This window comes from Panthera onca, chromosome F2 (genome assembly GCF_046562875.1).
Source record: "Panthera onca isolate mPanOnc1 chromosome F2, mPanOnc1 haplotype 2, whole genome shotgun sequence".
Classification (NCBI taxonomy): domain Eukaryota; kingdom Metazoa; phylum Chordata; class Mammalia; order Carnivora; family Felidae; genus Panthera; species Panthera onca.
In genome coordinates, this window is record NC_138356.1 from 48,823,740 (window position 1) to 48,843,315 (window position 19,576).

The window sequence follows — 19,576 nt, forward strand, 5'->3', positions numbered from 1 at the left end:
AACTACTTCCTCAAAAGGTTGCTGTAAAAAAAAAAAAAAAAAGAAAGAAAAGTATAGCATATGAATACAAAAAAAAAAAAACAAAAAAAAAAAACCCCAAACACTTGTTTAAATGTGTTTAAGTTGCCAATTGCCAGTAACACAAAAATGCCATCACAATTTAAAACTAGGCACAAGCTAGGCACCTGGTACATCCTAGACCATTTACTAAGAGCTCTAAAGGCTGACTACATCCAACATTTCTCTTAGCAAAGAAATCTTTCCCCTCCCTACCCCAGATCACCCATTCTCCTCAGGGCAGCATATACTGACATAAAAGTTTATCTTTGCTGAATTCACTGGTCCTTAAAGGTTACTTTAGGCAAGCATTTAACATAAACAAAAAGTCCGTTAGCAAAACAAATCTTCCAGACAGGATACTACTCATTGTCTGGTACTGACTTCTGGTTACATTAGTAACGGGCACAGACCAGCTATTGGCAACCTATTTCAAAACTTGCACAGCCTTTCCCATGTCCTTGATTCTCCCAATGCTATTCTATGTGCCAGTGTTCACTTTCTGTGATGGCCCTCATCCTAAGGTATACTCCATTTCAATGGTTCCCAAAGTGCATTTTTGAATGCACCAGAACAAACTCATCAGTAGACCATAACATTAGATTCCATGAAATAAGTTTTTTAAACTTTTAAAACATCTTCATCTCCAAGAAGTCAACTACATTCAGTTTAGCTCATCAAATCTCCTTCATGCAACAACAGAAACAGAAAAGTTGAGAATATTTTTATTTTAACGAAGTAATTAACTTAGGCATATCTACATTAGACTTAATACTTATGCAGTAAAGTCACATTGTAGCCTGGACACTCTCTAAAGGTTGTTATACCAGCAATGATGTAAACCTGTGCCCAGGAAGCAGACATTTTAGGCCTGAGGATACATATTTATTTTAAACAACCTAACTCCAGTTACAGTAACAATTTAGGGGGCTATTCATCTATGCACTAAGGGAAATAGAAACAATAAAAGCTACTTTTTAAAAAAGATCAAAGGAAAGTATAAGAAAGAGTACAGCAGAAACCTTCAGTTCAGTTTAGCATCAAAAATCTTTTTGGTCCAACAGCTTTCACTTAATTCTATTAATAATGAAAAAAAGATCTTCAGTCTAATTTTTCAGTTCATGAAACTCCTAAGTCTGTATGTACTATTCACCTGGGAACTTTAAGTTAGGAATTATGGACCTCTACAGGCAACTGCTGCCACATGCAAAAGTCGTTTACAGTCACAATGATATGTACCTCAATTTCCTATAGCTGCAGTCCTTACAGAAAGGGTGATTTTCCTCTAGTAGTAGGATCCTCAGTACTTACAAAAACATCCATCTTACCTGCTGAATGCCTACATTCTTAACAGCAAAGATGTTATGGCAGTGTGCCAAGCACTGTTGTAAGTACTTTATCTATATAATTAGATCTCTAACCCTTAAAAAAAAAAAACCGTAATAATGATACTGCCCACATTTTAGAGGTTAAGACACTGAGGCACAAAACAATTAGCTCCAGAGATGCTGACAATCAAATTATGTTTAAAAGGAAAAAAGTCTCTCCAGCACCCCTAGAAAATACAGGATTGCTTTTTTGGAACTCCAACTTACATACAGCATAAAAACATCCTATTACGCTTATTCATAGCCTTTTAGCCTCTATGACTAGTCTCTAGATTTTAACCTTGCTGTTCTTCTGTATCTTTGGTCTAATTCTCAGGCAAACCCCAAATTTGAAATTATTTTTCCTTTTTTATCCATCATATCAACAGTTTACATGAAACGACGTGCACCCATTTTGACAAACATATATTATCTGTGTAACCACTAACCATAAAGGTAAGTTCCCTCGTGTCCCTTGGTAAATCCCCAAATCCGCTTCAGGTAACCATTGAGCTCTTTCTGCCACTATAGATCAGACTTTTGTAGAAGTGAAATAATTTTAAAACTAAAACAGTTGACAAGTAATGAATAACATGAACCAAAATACTGGACTGCTCTAAAGGATACAATGCTTGTGGAATGGCTGTATTATTATCATTGAAATCGAACTCTCACTTCAAAAGTAACCCTAGTGTTCATTCACCAATCCCTAGTTGATTCACAAAAGGACTCAGAAGGAAAAATAAAATTCATTTGCTACACTGGCTGTACTTAATGAAAGAATTAAGGGACTAACACACCTAAACCACTAAAACAGATGTAGTACATGTAATATTTGATTTCCTTATTTACACTGAGCACTGCAATAAAATTGTTAGGCCGACACTAATAAAACCTATACATAAAAGATAGTGAGCATAAGTGAGCTCTATCTCTTCTTATATGGTCCCTGAAGGTTTTGATACCCCTTTATTTCCTAGCTCAGAATAGGTGCTCACAAACAGATGGGACAAAGGACTTCACAACTCTTAAGAATGGGGAGTTCTTAAACTTAGGGTTGGCTTGTGACAGCAATGAACTCCTTCAACTTCCAAGTGTGTTGAAAAAGATGGTCCAGTCCATCTTTCACCTTCTCAAAAGGAGCCCAAAACTTGATACAATAGTGACCCACATGTAAATGCAAAGCTCAAATGTCAGTTACCGTTAAAAGCTAAAAGTTAACATGCAGGAAAAACTAATTCTGCTATAGAATCTGCAAAAGATAAAGGCCTTCAGGAGAGAGGTTTTCTAACACATCTTAAGCCGACAAACCCTTTGTTCACATGAAATGTCACCTGGAAACCCAGTATTTCCAACAACTGAAAAGGCTGAAGTAGGGGATTATGGGTAGGCTGATCTTCTTTCCTACCTCTAATAATTATGCCCCTCTCACTGAAAGAGTCCTAAAAGTAGTTCATAATCCTACCTCCAGAAGCCTTTGACTAATTTTCTTAACATGTTAGCAAAAAAATATTTAAAGCTCCACTACCTCAAAAAGGTTTATGTTCTACATTTCTGCCTTAGAGCACTAAAAAAATACTTCGCTAGTTTCCCAAAAAGCATTTGAAGTTACTTGGTAACAATACATTAAACCAAAAATCTATGACACATACATACAGTATGTTCTATGCACCCAGAATGAAAATAAGTGTGTATGTGTTGTGGGTGAGCAGAGTTTGTATTGTATGCCAGATCACCAAGTTAATCCACCTTAATTTTAAACACCACAGGGAATTTCCAGACACCTCTCCATTAAGAATGGACTCAAACCCAGGTAATGCCAAACTTCCCCCCAATGCTCCAATCCTAGGTATAATTTCCAACAGACATTGCACCATTTTTTATGGCTTATAAATCAAAAACGGGACTGACTTACTGGCTCCAACACATTACGACCCGCTATATACTATGGTCTGGTGCTGCTAGACACTGAAGTATTTACATTAAACTTCAAAAAATCTACCCTATATAAATCTTACATTCTCTTCAACTGGAGCAAATTCATTTTCCATAAAAGCTCTCAAGTTTATTTTCATCAACAGATACTAGGAAGTATTCTCTACTTCAAGCCTTTAAGCCATGTTCACAACCAAACACCTTATCAATATATGGTGAAAGCAAGCTGTTTATTACACTAGCACAATGGCTGTAATCACAATACTACTTTTGTAAGGAATTTCCTCTTGGATAGCATAGCTGGGAAGAAAAAAAATGTTTAACATTCCTTATTTACACCTTGGTGTTTTCTGGTAATACATCTTTTAATGAAGAGCTGCCAAAGAAACAAAAGGCTCCAAAGAACTGCACACAGCTCCCTGGAGCCTTCCATGAGGCCGCTGAGTCCTCATGTCCATTGAGAGGGTAGCGCCAAGAGAAGTGGCTGCAGCAGCTGGGCACTTGCCTTGTTACACACCTGCTACAAAGGCTTCTATAGTTGATTGTACTTCAGAAGAAACTGATACATCTCTCAAATAATCACAAGATAATTCTGGCAGCAACAGCCCACTTGACACCAAGCTGGATGAATATGAGTCTTGGGTTTCTGAAGTGAAGACCTCCCTGGAAGTAGAACAGGGAGAGCTGAAAGGTTGAGAGTACGGTTTCAGAGACATGTAAGCAGGAAACCCAACCTTAATATATCAACCACTTTTCTAAAAGGACTTTTTACTCATTAAAAAAATGAGAACTTGAGACATTTTGAAACTACTACTGTAAAGAAGCCAAAGAGCACTTTTTTTTCTTTTTTCTTTAACATAGTCAATTGATGACTTAAAACTCAGCTAACAGCTTAAAAAGACACAATGCTGTCAAGGTCACCTCTGTATCCTACCGCTGATAGAAATGTTACTTACCACACAGAATACCTTTAGAAATAACTGGGCAGGAGAGTATTAGAAGAGGATTCTAAAGGATGACTTTGGCACTATAGATGGGAGGCCTGGAGTAGGTTCAAACCACCAAAAACAGTGCCAGGAAGCTACATACTGGAAATGGTAGGAAGTTTCAATAAACTGTGCAAAGGCAATATGGATTTTTTGCCATACTGGACCAAAAATAAGTGATGGAGAATAACAATAACCTACACAGAGTACTTAGGATAATCAGGACAGAGTATGCTTTTATCAACAGTAAGTGGAAAGCCAGTAATGACAACAGGCACCCTTAAACTTATTTTTCAGGTGATAAGGTGGGGAAAAAAAAAAAGAAAACCCTAAATAACCCTAGAAAAAGAATATTAAAGGTGACTGCTGAAGAATTATTTTAAAAGACAAGAGCAAAAATGAACAGGAGATATTTAAGGGTGGGGGAGAAAAACCCTAAAGGAAATGAGCTCAACGGGCTAAGTTTGAAATGCCTAGGTAAAGGCTGCCGTGTGAAAGGTCTCACAATTCTAAAATATGTCTTAATGAGAAAACAAAATACAGGATTTTCATACCATATACTTTTACATGTGGAATTGACAAGATTAGTCTTTTAAAAAATCTGTCTTGACTATCTGATGTAAAGATTAATTTTTTTCTGGAAGAAGTGTATGTACCCTCACTCAAGTAAATACTTAAAGGCCTTTTGGTAATTAAGATGTAGTGACATTAAAGGTAACTACTGTAATCCACATGAACAGGAAATTTACAACCATAGTAACTTCATGCTTTCTAAGCTTTTCAGGTGCAGTACAGGTACAGAATAACTCTTTATTTTATTTTATTTTTTTTAATTTTTTTTAGTGTTTATTTATTTTTGAGACAGAGAGAGACAGAGCATGAATGGGGGAGGGGCAGAGATAGAGGGAGACACAGAATCGGAAGCAGGCTCCAGGCTCTGAGCCATCGGCCCAGAGCCCGACGCGGGGCTCGAACTCACGGACTGTGAGATCGTGACCTGAGCTGAAGTCGGACGCTCAACCGACTGAGCCACCCAGGCGCCCCCAGAATAACTCTTTAAATAAATGCACTTAATTACTATTTTGATTACCTTAGAGCAGATCTCAGTCATCTTTCCAAGAAGAAACCTTAATTATCATTATATATAAAACACATGTGTAATACAATTATTGCAACAAATACAAGGTTAAGAGAGAGAATACCCTAGAAGCCCTATACAGCTTTCCCAGGTGGCAGTGGTTGCATCTCCCATAGAATAAGCATGTTCATGCTTTTCCGATCATCATTCCCTTGTTATTTAATATTTATTGTTCTATGTGCCCCTAAACCACTGGCTTTGCTGGTTTTGAACTATAAATAGCATCCCTGTTATTCTTCTACCATGACTGACTTCTTTTGCTCAACTTTAGTCTCAATTCACCCATGCAGATAGACATAACCAAAGTGCATTTATTTTCCTTTCTGGGTAGTATTCTGTGTAGGTATGCCATTTATTTATCCGAACTGATCTATGGGTTACTTCCCATTTTTTGCTGTATTCTTTATGTTATTTATGACCTAACTTCTATTACTTATGTACCTAAGGGCAGCGCTATGCAAACTGTACTGTAGTGCAAGAGTCTAGCTCGCTGGCTGGCAGTTTAAGTAGCACTGGTCTAGGGCTACATACTAGAAGTGAAACTGCTAAGTTTTTGGTGAAAAAAGGTCTTCAAGTCTTTTCTTCATTTTCCCATTGTTTTTTGCTTTTTCTTGTGGGAGCTCTTCATGAATTTAGGATAGCAAATACCTCACTGAGGATTATTTGGGGATGGTTTTTGTTAGATCATCCATGTTGAATGTACTAAAGCATTTCATCCTACTTTTGGTCATGCCTAAACTAACACGTTTGGTCATGTTGAACGTAGGTGAACTGAAGTTCATCTAGAACCTAGAACTATACTTATTTAGGAGCTCTTTAGGATATCAGAGGGTCCTTGCAGTAAAAAGCCAAGAAACAGATGAGAAATCACATATTCAACATAAACTTAATATTAATTTGTCTACATAAGCACATAAAATCATAGTAGGGAATTACATCCTAACAGCATGATAAAGAATTCAAAATATAAAACTGAAAAGCCCCTACAGTTAAAGGAAATTTTTTATTAAATGAAAGGAGAAAGATGAGAATGCGTAATTTTTATGATTAATCGGTTTAAGATTATTACAGCTAATACTACTCACGTTAATAATACCCCATTTGCAACGTGGATGGAACTAGAGGATATTATGCTAAGCGAAATTAGTCAGAGGAAGACAAATATCATATGACTTTACTCATATGAGGAATTTAAGATATAAAACAGACAAACATAAAGGAAGGAAGCAAAGTAATATAAAAACAAGAAGGGGGACAAAACATAAAGAGACTCTTAAATACAGAGGACTGAGGGTTGCTGGAGGGGTTGTGGGTGGGGGGATGGGCTTAAATGGGTAAGGGGCATAAGGGAGGACACTTGGGATGAGCACTGGGTGTCATACACAGGGGATGAATCACCGGAACTATTCCTGAAATCATTACAGCACTATATGCTAACTTGGATGTAAATTTAAAAGAATGGATATACTAAATACAAATAGTTTAAAAAGAGGTTTAAAATTAGTCTGACTTATAATCCATAACAGTTCACATCAATGAGAAAAGAAAACTTAAAATATGCACCTATAATGTTGGTTAATATATATAAATAAATAATCTAGTATAGGTGGTAAACTGCAGGACCTTAAATTCAGGAATGTCAGTTTTCCCATGCTACATACAGACTGCTGAATAAAATTCAATAGTTCCTATGGGGGGGCGGGGAACAAAACCAAAAGCCAAAAATAACAATACCCTAGAACAATGCTGTCCAATAGAACTTTCTGTGCTAAATGCAATTTTCTTTATCATTGCCCAAAATAATAGCCATTAGCCACATATAACTCCCCAGCACTCACAATGTGGCACCTGCAACTGAGAATGGAATCTTAAAGTTAGTTAACTTTTAAAGCTCACCACCCCCAAATAACTTTGATCAAGGTAACAAAGATCAATTCACAAGCTTACAAAGCTAGACTGTAAGGGCACAAAAAGTAACAAAATAACAAACTCCACAGCAAATTCTGAAGAGAGATTTAAAATGCATGCTTACATAAGATAATGAAGAAAAGGCAAAAAAAAAAAAAAAAAAAAAAAAAAAAAGTTTGGAGAGGAGCATTCAATAAGAATTTGTTATCTTGGGTCCTTCTCCAAGTCAGTCAGTTCTAGGCATTTAAGCTCTGATCTCATAGTGGCTGAATATGGCTGAGGCAGGCTGAACGTCATCAGTGTAATCCTTGTAACTCAGTACAAATATTTTCTATTCCTTTCATAATGTTCTTCACATTATTCATTAAATTAAAGGATGGCTAAATCTTTGCTTCAGTTAGCTTGTGATAAATCATTTAAGTGTACATGGATGACCCTGGAATGAAAGGGAAGGACAAAAAATACGGTCTTCCTACGCCTTACCAATGTGAGAGCACTTCACTTGCAACAGCCTCTCTAGGCTTATCTGAACGACAGTCAGCCTAAAACAGCCTACTATTTACCTAGATTTTATAGCATGCAAGGTACAAATAACTTATTTACTCCTATTTGAAATTAAGAGTATCAAAATTTCAGGGGGCTAGATTAAGAGTCTCAAAAATTCTGAAATAACACCAGGTGAAAAGAGTATAATGGAACACACAGACTGGTAGCCACTGTTGATTCTCTTGGCTCAACTGTCTTTTGTGATAAATGCAAGAACCATTTTATGCCCTTTAAAAATTGGTCTACATTGCTTTCCAATCTTTTTGGCCCTCCCAGAGAAGATTCTAAATTTGCTCAAAGGAAAAAAATCCATGTTCCCCAAATGCTGTTTAATCCATTAGCATATTTCCACATTGTTCTTGTACAGAATACTTTTCCACTAATTTACACAAGCAGTGCAGAACCATCAAACACTATTTTATGTATGCCAGGGGATACATCTGCCTTAAAAACTGGTATTTCAAGGATAGTTTTATTTGACTTTTTTGTCAAAGACACTAACAACCATTAATGAGTGTTCTGCTGAATTTGCTTTCATCACAAAATCTGTAAATTACCAAAACCAAATTTTTTTCCAAAGTCAAAAACCTAACTTTACTACTGACAATTAACAGCAAAACACGAGGAAACAATACTAGTACATACATACAGAACATTTTTCCCTTAGTTACAATAATTCTAATTTAGGTAGGATGGGTACTATTAAGGCATATGTAAATATTACCAATCAGGAGACAGAACATGAATATTTAAAATGCTGATGATTCAGGGTGCCTGGGTGGCTCAGTCGGTTAAGCCTCCAGCTTCAGCTCAGGTCATTAATCTTGTGGTTCTTGAGTTGGAGTCCTGCATCAGGCTCTGTGCCGATAGCTAGGAGCCTGGAGCCAGTTTCAAGTTCTGGGTCCCCTCTCTCTCTCCCCCTCCCCCACTCGTACGTTCTCAAAAATAAACGTGAAAAAAATTTTTTTTCAGAAAAAACAAAAATAAAATGCTAATGATTCTTATTAAGTTCCTACATGAACACAGTCAACTGACAACCACATAAAATATTTTAGACAAATTTTAAGAGCCCATTTAAACAAATCAATTGTAACCTTTTTCTAGATTTAGATACAACTTACTAAAAAGTTTAAGGAAATGATTAATTCAATCTGACTTCATCACCAGATCTGCTAATAAAAAGCAGTTGGTTAGAAAAGAATTTAGTTTTCTGGAAAGGCCTACTTCAGATTTTTCCATCAGGCTTATTAATTATAAAATGGAGCTCTGGCTAAAATAACTTGAGAATCTAGCCCACTGAAAAATCCACTCCAGCATAAAGCCCTAAGGATTTTTTTTTTAAAGGCATGCAAAAGCTTTTCCACAATTAGAGGCCCTTCATTAATTTTAGATACTGTTAGTGTTAAAACACCTGTCAAATATCTTTACAGTGCTCACATATTACATCATACATATATTCTAAAGAAAAGTTTTCAAAGAAAAAGCTCTTATATAAGCAACTACCTAAGTTCCTAAATACTTAATAAACTATCTCAAAATTCACATGGTTACCTGATTTAGAAACCTAACTCTGGAGGGAAATCCTAGAGCTCAGACCACCTGCACAGAACTATTGGAAGTATTACAGTGTTCAAATAGAGTTCACATAACTATATGCTTTGCAATGCTATGCAAATGCAAGGATTTTCTACAAAAGCCAGCGTGTTAAGCCCTTTTAATGACTTCTCGTTTTCCAAACAGTATTGTTGCTCCATAGGATTTTAAATATCCAGTATAACAAACTCCTATTGATATCTAAAGACCTTTCTGGAATGTAAAATTTTCTCTTGCCATTTTCATTAATTCTACTCAAGAACCTTTGGAGCCAGTGATCCTTCCGGAATTTAAAATTTCTCAGATTTTAGAATGGCCAGGAGGCCAAGTCAACACCCTGTAATCACAATATTCTTGCAACAAAATTTAGGAATATTGGCACTACATGGGATAAGATAAAAAGAGCCTCAAGTCAGCTCAGACTCAGGTCAAGTTTTTGTTCCCCAATCAGTTTAGGTTACTATAAGAAGGTCATAAAAAATTTTTTTTAAGTAACTTTTGAATTTCAGAATTATACACATAAGGGATTATGGACCTGCAGCTTTGCAGCAAAGCACCAAGTACTAAAGTTTCCTTCAACATAATACACATTGTACCTGGGCATAATAAGTAAAGTCAGTTACTTTGGCTGCCAGAACCTGCAGAATAAGTATCTTTAGTATATTCTACCTGTACTCATCTGGCTGCAAAGGAGGTGTTAACTATGGATTTCCCAAGTTCACTATAAATACTAAATATACTGCAAAGTTAAGTTTTCATTAGAGAGTTCAACTAAATGCCTGCTTTAATATGACATTCCTTAAATCATGAAGCTTGTCCTTAAATTTCCATCATAGAATCTATTCATGACTATGTCATCAACTAGTCCCCACCCCAGAAAAGTTAAATCTCCAGGCCAATGAGGGAGGAACATCAGATATATCGGAAATAGACAGATGACTAACAAAAATTAAGAGATAACTGACTTGGTCCTGAGATGGCAGCAATAGTGCTTCTCTTTAATATGCACACAAGACACCTGGTTAAAATGCATTGAGTCAGGTTTGGGTGGGGCTGAGATTCTGCATTTCTGTTGTAGTTGATGCTAATCCCAAAAACCACACTACATTCATTAACAAGGGGTGGTTAATACACTCAAAAAAAAAAAAAAAAAAAATCATTGTATCAGTTTAGGGCTAAAGGAACTGTTCCAGTTACAGCTGAAATCTAGTTACAGCTAGATTTTAAAAATAAGTAATTTAGGGGTGCCTGGATGGCTCAGTCGGTTAAGCATCCAACTTCAGCTCAGGTCATGATCTCACAGTCCGTGGGTTCGAGCCCCGTGTTGGGCTCTGTGCTGACAGCTCAGAGCCTGAGCCTGCTTCAGATTCTGTGTTTCCCTCTCTCTCTGCCTCTCCCCTGCTCATGCTCTGTCTGTCTCAAAAATAAATAAAAACATAAAAAAAAAAAAAAAAAAGTAATTTGCTCAAACTCACACAACTAAGAGAAAGCCAGTAGGAGAAACCCTCTAGTCAGGTTTCTAAGTCAACAGAACTTTCAAGGAATTTTATTAAACTTATTCCCCCACTCTTTAGCTTTACAAATGTGTTGAAAACACATTTTAATTAGAGAAAACATTTTTATTCGATATGATCTTTTTAACAAAATCAGACTACAGGAACACTAAACTGATAACCTATGCTTCCCTGAAAATGTCAATTGTTATTCCAAGTGTCTGCACAACTCAGAAACATGCAAACTTTGGGGCACCTGGGTGGCTCAGTCGGTTAAGTGTCGGACTCTTGATTTCAGCTCTGGGTCACATTGGGGAGTTTGAGCCCCAATGGAGCCTGCTTCAGGTCCTCGGTCTTCCTCTCTCTGCCCCTCCCCTACTTGCACGAGTGCTCTTTCAAAAATAAATAAATGTTAAAAAAAAAAAAACAAAAAACAAAACCCGAAACCCGAAACCTCAAAACCCAAATTTCAATTGCAAGAAACCTAAAATAAACTATACAAATCCAGCAGCAAATTCAAATTTAAACATCAGTTTACTGTGGAACTGTATTTTGCACAGACGTTCAATTCAAAAGTCAAATCCATACATAGAAAATCAAGTACTGGCAAAAATTATCCAAGAAAATCTGTTCAGAAAATAGCAAGCTAGGAGACGTACATATATCATCCCTCAGTAAGTCCTCTGAAAACAACCAATTTTTCCTCACCAGCTGAGTATTACATAAAGTCATCTTATAAAGCAATTACAAACTCTAGTAGTCACTTTATACCTGGCAAAATGCTCATAACTATACAAGAACTAATATTCACCTCTCCTACACCATGCTGTGAGGTATAGCTTCAATGAGTAGAATGATGAACAGAATCTTTTACTCTATTTAAAAATGTCTTTTTTTTCTGATTAAGCCCAAATACTTGAAAATTTACCAAATGGTTGAATGATGGAATAAGCCACTGCCTACACATTAAATTACAAAAAAAAAAAAAAAAAAAGAAAAAAAAAACCCACCCAAAACTCTCCAACAACTTATATTAAAACCTGGATTAGTAAGATTTCCTAAAACTTGGTCTACAGTATGTACTTAAGTAGAGTAATACTTGTTATATATTCAAAATAAATTTTAAGTGATTCAGTGATTGGTAAACAATGCATATAAAACTGAATCAGTAAACCCTTAACTGTCAAGCCTTTATTTTTTTACTTTTAGAGAGAGAGCGCGTGTGCACAAGAAGAGAGCGAGCACACATAGGGGAGAGAGAGAGGGAGGGAGGGAGGAAGAAAGAGTATTTCAAGCAGGCTCCATGCTCAGCTCAGAGCCTGACACAGGGCTTGATCTCACAACCCTGGAATCATGATCTGAATTGAAATCAAGAGTTGAACTCAACCAACAGACTGAGCCACCCAGGTGCCCCTATTTTAGAACTTTTAAAAAGCACATTAAAGATCACTGCATTTTAAGAGGTAAATACAATTTCAAATTCAGAAAAAAAGTGAGCAACAAGAACTCTCCTTTACTTCAATTTTACAAGACCCCCAGTACAGATGTGAAAATACTTACATGGACAAGTTAGGAGATGGAACCCCCCTATCATCAGCTAGGTTCCCAAGGTGGCTCAGCGTTGAAGTCGAACTGCTCTCTATACAGCACTTCTCCTAGGCCCTCTGGGTAGTTGTATACTCGGTCAGAAAGTTCGCCCTAAAGAAGGAAATAAAAGTAGTAGTAAATAGTCATGAATTAAAAAATACGTTATACTGTGCTTTTCAAGCAAGTTAAATTAATTTATAGATTAACTATGGGAGTATGTTTTAGTTTTAAAAGTGTTTCATTAATCACATTACACAAATAATGTTTTCAAAGGATTTACCATATTACCAAGTACTTTTTTATGTAGTAAAAATTTCCAAGCTCTTATAGTGCAAAGTTCACAGAACTGGTATCATCTTACCAAGTTGCTTTATCCACCTACTCAGTTTCCAGCCTTCATCTAATTTCATTTTTGCTTTTATTTATCCTCCAAAACCCAAATTTCTCAGTGGACCAAAACTGCAAAATTCCCCAAGTACCCTGGTCAACCTGATGTGTATAATGTTCTAGTATGATTTGTAATCTGCAACTACCCAGAACATTTCTTTTACTCTCCAAATTGCAAGTTCTTCTTTGCTTAAAGCATAAAATCTTACTACATACCAAAAAGAAGATCGAGGACTTAATGCATTATGAATGTGAAATTAACATTTGAGAATTGCCTTATACATTAAGGCAAGTCACTTGGAAGTTTATACTTCTCTTCCTCATACCTAACCTACCTCGCGTCTTTTTACTATCGCTAGAACAACATACAAATGTTAAAGTGCTTAGCATGTTACAAAACGCTAAGTTTTAGAAATGGTTATTACCTATTATGGTTTGATTGGATGGACTTCTCACCTCTTAACTAAACCGCTACACCTATACTTAGAAATCATTATTCAGTGGTTGCTACTTTAAAGTAATATAACCGAACAGCATTTGTTAGAAAGGGTGATAAGGAAACCAGAAAAATGATCTAACTAGAGATTATAAGGTTAAGAATCAGAGAAATTTGACAAATACTCTAGGTATATCTAAAGCATCTCAAAAAAATTTTAAATTAAAAATAAAGCATCTCGGGGCGCCTGGGTGGCTCAGTCGGTTAAGCTTCCGACTTCAGCTCAGGTCACGATCTCGCGGTCCGTGAGTTCGAGCCCCGCGTCGGGCTCTGGGCTGATGGCTCAGAGCCTGGAGCCTGCTTCCGATTCTGTGTCTCCCTCTCTCTCTGCCCCTCCCCCATTCATGCTCTGTCTCTCTCTGTCTCAAAAATAAAATAAAACGTTAAAAAAAAATTAAAAAAAAAAAATAAAGCATCTCTCATCTCCACCAGAACAGAAGCATCCTTGTGGTTCTTTTAATTTACTAAAAAAATATGCTCACATATTCTTGATGAGTCAAGAACCCTTACCAACATGCAACGGTGATTATAACCTTACATTAGATTCCAAATAATGTACTCAAAAACAAAGATTTTGAGTCTTCCCACACCAAGATAATTTTAAAAATAAATTAAAAGTTGACTCATGCTGCAAAGACAGAGTTTATAAGGAATAGGATAATTATCCTGGGTGAGACACTCTCATCTGCCCGCCCCCCCCCCATGTATCCACATTCACACAACTGTTTTGCTTAATGCAACCTCAAAAGCAGTGATGTAAAATATTAAGGATAGTAAACTTCAGACATTCAAAAATCTTCATCATCTCGAAAATATTTCCATCTAGCAACAACAAAAGAAACTAGTAGGAAATGAAAACCCTAAAATATGAAAAGCACATTTTGGTAAAATAAAAGGGGCATATAGGGTAAAAGAGCTATTTACATACAGGATAAATATTTGTACAGTTAGGATAAACCATAAAGGAGTTAGATGAAAATGTGGAGAAAAGGAGGTACAGGAAAAGATGTTATTCTCATTTAGAATGGTCTGTGTAAATCCTTTGGTTCATGAACACTGCAATCAAGTTCCTTAACTGAAGACAATGTCTCTCCTTACATCTAGGTGAACAGCACGGAGAGAACTAGTCCTGACCGAAGTCAGCAGGAGGTCACTACCACAAAAAAAACCAAGCCTCCCATCACTTTTACAGTACTATCCCAAAGCCTAGTACCCCCAAATTATCAGTATTTCTCTGAACAAAATACATTGCATTTACCAATGACTTTTAAAATCGCTATGTAGTACCCTCTCCAAAAACCCCAAACTCCAGTCTAATGATGAGAAAAGTAGCAGACAAAGCCAAACTGGGCGACATTCTACTGGGTATCTGGCCACTACTTCTCTATGCTATCAATGACATGAAAAACAAGGTTAAGAAACTGTCACAGATCAGAGAGAACTGGGGAAGATATGACAACTAATGTAACATGGTACCCTGAATTATCCCGTAACAGAAAAAGGACATTAAAAACTGATGGAATTCAAATAAAGCCTAGAGTTTAGTTAATAGTAATGAATCAAAGTCAGTTTCTTAGTTTTGACAAACGTACCACAGTAAGATGCTAATAATGTGAACTGGGTGAGAAGTATGCAGCTCTATACGATCTTTGCAACTTTTCTGTAAATCTAAAATTATTCCAAAATAGTCTATTTTACAAAATCAAAGTATTCACATAATCGGCTACCACTAAGAAATAAAAGTAACAATCTATTGATATATGCACTTCCGATGACTATCAAAAACATGAATTAAAGAAGTTTTTCAAAGAAAAGAAAGCAAACAGTATAATTCCATTTTAGAAAAAGCTAATCTGTGGTTTAAAACAAAAAATCAGAATCCTGGTTGCCTCTGAAGAGTGGGGGATTGTCATTTGAAGGGGCAAAAGAGAACTTCTGAGGTAAGGCAAATGCTCTACATCTTCATAGGTCTGGATTACACAACTCTATTTTTCGTCAAAACTCATCAAATGATATACTTAAAGATCTGTGCATTTTAAGGTTATGTGGATTTTATCCAAATATTTTTTTTTTAAGAAATAACCAGTATTAGGCTATGATATATGCTCATGAACTGAAGTTGGAGGCGTTAAGTGTTCTGATGTCTCCGACTTTGAAACACATGGGAAAAAACCGACATGAATTGATGAATGGATAGTAGGATAGCAAAGAAAGCAAAACGTTAAATCTAGGAGAAGATGTAATTCTTTCGCCTTCTATGTTTGAAAATTTACTAAGTTAAACGTGAGTGGCAGGAGAAGGCACTGATATTCTATCACCTGTAATCATTAGAAGCCTACCTTTCTACTAAATGTAAACCCCTCAGGGCTTCTTTGTCTTCTTGACCAGCATCTGCACTCTCACATTTGCAAAAAATTAAAGATTAGGGCCTTGCCCGACAATCCTTAGCCCTATTTCTGCCAGATCACACAGCACTTCTCTCTTCCTTAAGGGTCCTCAGGTTTGCACCCAAGCTGTGGGGCTTAAAGGTGGAAACACGAAGACAGTCAACACCTTAACGGGTCCAAGGCACCACCACAAAATCCAGTTAAGTCTGAACATCAATGGGGCTGTAAATTGTGTACCCGACCTCAGGTTTCCCAACCAGCAGGGTAGCCCAAAAAACAAACGCTCAGAATGTATTTTGGGCAAGAATTAAAACACGTCACCATCATTCCTGTTGGCAGTCAAAATAGTACTTGATAAGCCACCCAAGCCTACCATTCTCCCTCTCACTGCCCAGGAATCGTGGCGCGGACGGGAAAACGAAGCCATGGTGACTAATCCTCAGGCTCCAGGAGGTGACTGGGGTGAGTGAAGGCAACTTGGCCCAATCAGGAGAGCCGCAGGGGGCGGAGCAGCAGCCCCGAGGCTTCCAGAAGGGGCCAAGGGCCTCTCGCTAGCTACCTGACACCGGGGCTTCCCTGCCTCCGGGCCCCGAGTGGCGTCAACTTTCCTCCACCAGAGGGGGGCCGCACTCCCCGCACCCCCAAGAACCCGTCCTCCTCCGGCAGCTGTCACAGGAGGCCGCCGCCGGGCCCGCCCCGCTCCATTCATAACCTAAGGCCCCGGCCGTTGCAGCCCTTCGCGCCGCCCGCGGGGATCCCGGAGGCGAAGTCGCAACGCGCCTCCGGGCCGGGGCTGCCAGACCAAGGCCCCTCAGGGCTGCGGCCCGGCCCCCTCCCCGGAAACAGCAATGCACCACGGGAGAGGGGTGGGGGCCGCACGCCGCCGGGAAACGACGCCGAACCCCGGCGGAGACCCCCGCGAGCGCCCCCACACGCACACGCCCCCTCACCTTAACCGCGGTGGCCCCCTGCTCCGCCGAGCGGCAGGCGGCCGCCTGAGGGCCCCGAGGCGCGCCCGCCACCCCAGCCCGCCGCGCCGCCGCCGCGGAGACACCGACCGCCGCCACACACACCGCCGTCCGCCATATTCGAGGCAGCCGGCCGCGGGGCACTGCGGGGCCGCCGGCCGAGTGGCGGGGCCCAGTCTGGAGGCACCCGGCAGCTCCCCGAGGCCGGCCCCGCGCCCCCACGCCCCTCGGGTCACTACTCACGTGAGATAACGGCCCAAAGAGTCGGGTAAAGCGTCTTCTCTTTTTCGGCGGAATTTTTAAAGAGGGATGTGGTTACCTTGAGCAGAAATACCCAAGGCGGCCTGGGCCATAGGCTGCGGGGACGACGTGGGGGGAAAAGCGCGGCACCGACACCAGCTGTGCAGCAGTGGCGGCGGCGGCCGAAGGGGAGAAATAGAACAACAGCGCAGGTAAAAGAAGAATGGCGAGGACTGGGTGGGGAGAGGATTCGGCCTCGTCACACTGCAGAGCGGAGGAACGAGAAAGGATGAGAAGAGGCAAAGAAGGCGGAAAAAAAGAAACACTGCAGCCAAGCGAAGAGCCAGAGAGTGTGGGAAGGCGGTGTCGGAGACGCCAGTATTTATAGTAAGTGGGCGTGGTCTTGTGACGTCACAGCCATCCGGGCTGCCGCGCGAGTGGGGCGGAGTCGGGCTGCGGCCCGCGGCGGAGGGAGGCAGCGGAAGAGACAGGCGTGAGACGCGGAGGGGGCGAAAGGGGGCGGGGCGGGCGACCCCGAGTGCAGGTGCCGACCGCCTGGTGGCTTCCTGCCCTCGCTCCGGCTGCAGCTCCTGCGCCACGAAGCTTCTGAAGCGCGAACGTGGGCGGGTGAAGGAGAAAAAACGCGGCTCGTCCGCAGCGCGGCGTGGCCCCGCTTCTCCACCCCCTCAGGTGTCTGTGCTCACGCCCGTCGCTGGCCCCCGCTCATTGGGAGCTGGACCCGGGTCTCTGGTGGCCGCGACGCTGAGTTGTGCTGGGTCAGGGGCGGCGGCATGCTTCTGCTGCCTGCAGAGGCTGTAGGGGAGGCCTGTGAGGGCCTTCGCCGGAGCTCCCACTTCGAGTGCGCTCCGCGTTTTGAGGGTTCCATAGGCTACGCCTGGGGACTGTCCTCCCAAGGTGAAGCTCCGGCACTCGAGGGATACCCCGGTCATTTCTGGAAAAGAGTTCCTAATGACCAGGATGGGTTCCTGACTCCAGCGCTGGTGAGGTTACAGAGCCTCGTGACCCCGCGAAAATGTCCCTCGTGTATGTTACAATATGGTGCAGTAGGAATTTTTCTTTAAGCAGTGTAGACTCTCTGTCCTCATTTGAAGGCAGTCACACCCAGTCCTTATTAATCAAGGACCCGTGTTGGAGAGGGGATTACTGATGTTACAAATGCATATTACTTTAATCCCACACGTCTCATTTTCGCAGTCATTTAAATTTTACTACTGCATAACAAACTTTTTTTTTTTTAACTGGGGAACCTAGTACGACCCACATAGCTTTTAATTTATTCTCATCTTTTAAAAATGTCTTCATACTAGTGATCAGAAATCGTGAGTCTTGTGCTAACTCCAACTCACAGTGTCACAAATGAAATAGGTTTTTACACATCGCTTTCAAGTTAACATCTATGAAATTAAGACCTTGACTTTTTTTTCTTTCATTCTTCCGCACCCTCTATTTTGTGAGCAGCATTGTGGTTGATTAATAAATCATAAATTAGGAAAGAAGAGAAAGAGCTTTCCTGGATGGAAAGGTAACAAACGGTAGCAACGCTGAAATGTGGGGTTTGGGAGGAAAGTATTTGGTAAAAATCGGGAGTCTGGACTCTTCCTAATTTCATTTTTCCATATTTCATTCTAATATATCTTGGCTTCCTCTTTCATGCCTTAAAAATTCTTTTTGATTCAGAACATTTATAAACACAGCATTTTACTAGACCCCCTGGTGGAAGGAGGAGGCTAGAGATGAATACACTACTTGAAATCTTGCTAACAATCTGGCAGGGGAAATAAAACAATTACACAAAATAACTAAATTGTTGATAGATAAATAGGTAACATGCTGCATGGAACCTAGTGGAGGGAGGAAATGATTACAGCTAAATGAAAGAAAGGCTGCTGGGGAAAGGTAGTGATAAATTTTGAGAGCAGATATTCTAGGCAAGGGAAACAAGTGAGAGGAGGCACAGAAATGGGCCAGTCTAGAAAACTGTGAGTGGGCTTTCTGGCTCCAACATAGAGACATGGTTGCATGTGAGATTGAAAAGGTAGGGTCCGATCAAGAAGTGATCAGAGCTTGGACTTTATTCTGGAACCATTTAAGCAGGGACATGATATATTCAAAGATGTTTTTAAAAGATTATTCTGGCATCATGGGATTGGAAAAAGGTAGACAGTTTGGAAGAAACAGTAAAGGAGACCCCAAACAGTTAAGAATACTAAGGGATTCAGAAGGAATGGGAGGGAGGGGTCCCAGGGTGGCTCAGTAGGTTAAGTGTCTGACTCTTGATTTCCGCTCAGGTCATGTTCTCGTGGTTCATGAGATTGAGCCCCACATGGGGCTCCTCACTGATAGCTGACCAGCGGAGCCAGCTCTGGATTCCCTCTCTCTGCCCCTACCCCCTGCTCATGTGCACGCACTCTCTCAAATAAACATAAATAAAAGAATGGATGGGAAGGAAAAGGCATAGCAAAAGCAG

At 39.8% G+C, this 19,576-nt stretch overlaps 1 protein-coding gene and 1 long non-coding RNA gene across 5 annotated transcripts in view; one reads left to right on the forward strand and one right to left on the reverse strand.

Annotated features, from left to right (window-relative positions):
- The window catches only part of AZIN1 (antizyme inhibitor 1), a 31,350-nt gene extending 13,917 nt beyond the window's left edge, over positions 1 to 17,433 (reverse strand). Inside the window, exons 1-3 of one of the 4 annotated variants that reach the window (XM_060611058.3) lie at positions 17,092 to 17,432; positions 12,584 to 12,721; positions 3,877 to 4,022 (exon numbers count right to left, since the gene is read on the reverse strand). The gene's annotated coding sequence lies outside the window, so the exon portion shown is untranslated. Of the gene's footprint in view, positions 1 to 3,876; positions 4,044 to 12,583; positions 12,722 to 17,091 lie in introns of all 4 variants that reach the window. The other 3 variants (XM_060611059.3, XM_060611062.3, XM_060611057.3) reach the window with 3 other exon arrangements.
- LOC132664378 (uncharacterized) overlaps positions 17,368 to 19,576 on the forward strand; it is a 39,976-nt gene continuing 37,767 nt past the window's right edge. Inside the window, exon 1 of the long non-coding RNA XR_009603640.3 lies at positions 17,368 to 17,475. This is a non-coding gene — a long non-coding RNA (uncharacterized LOC132664378). The remainder of the gene's footprint in view (positions 17,476 to 19,576) is intronic.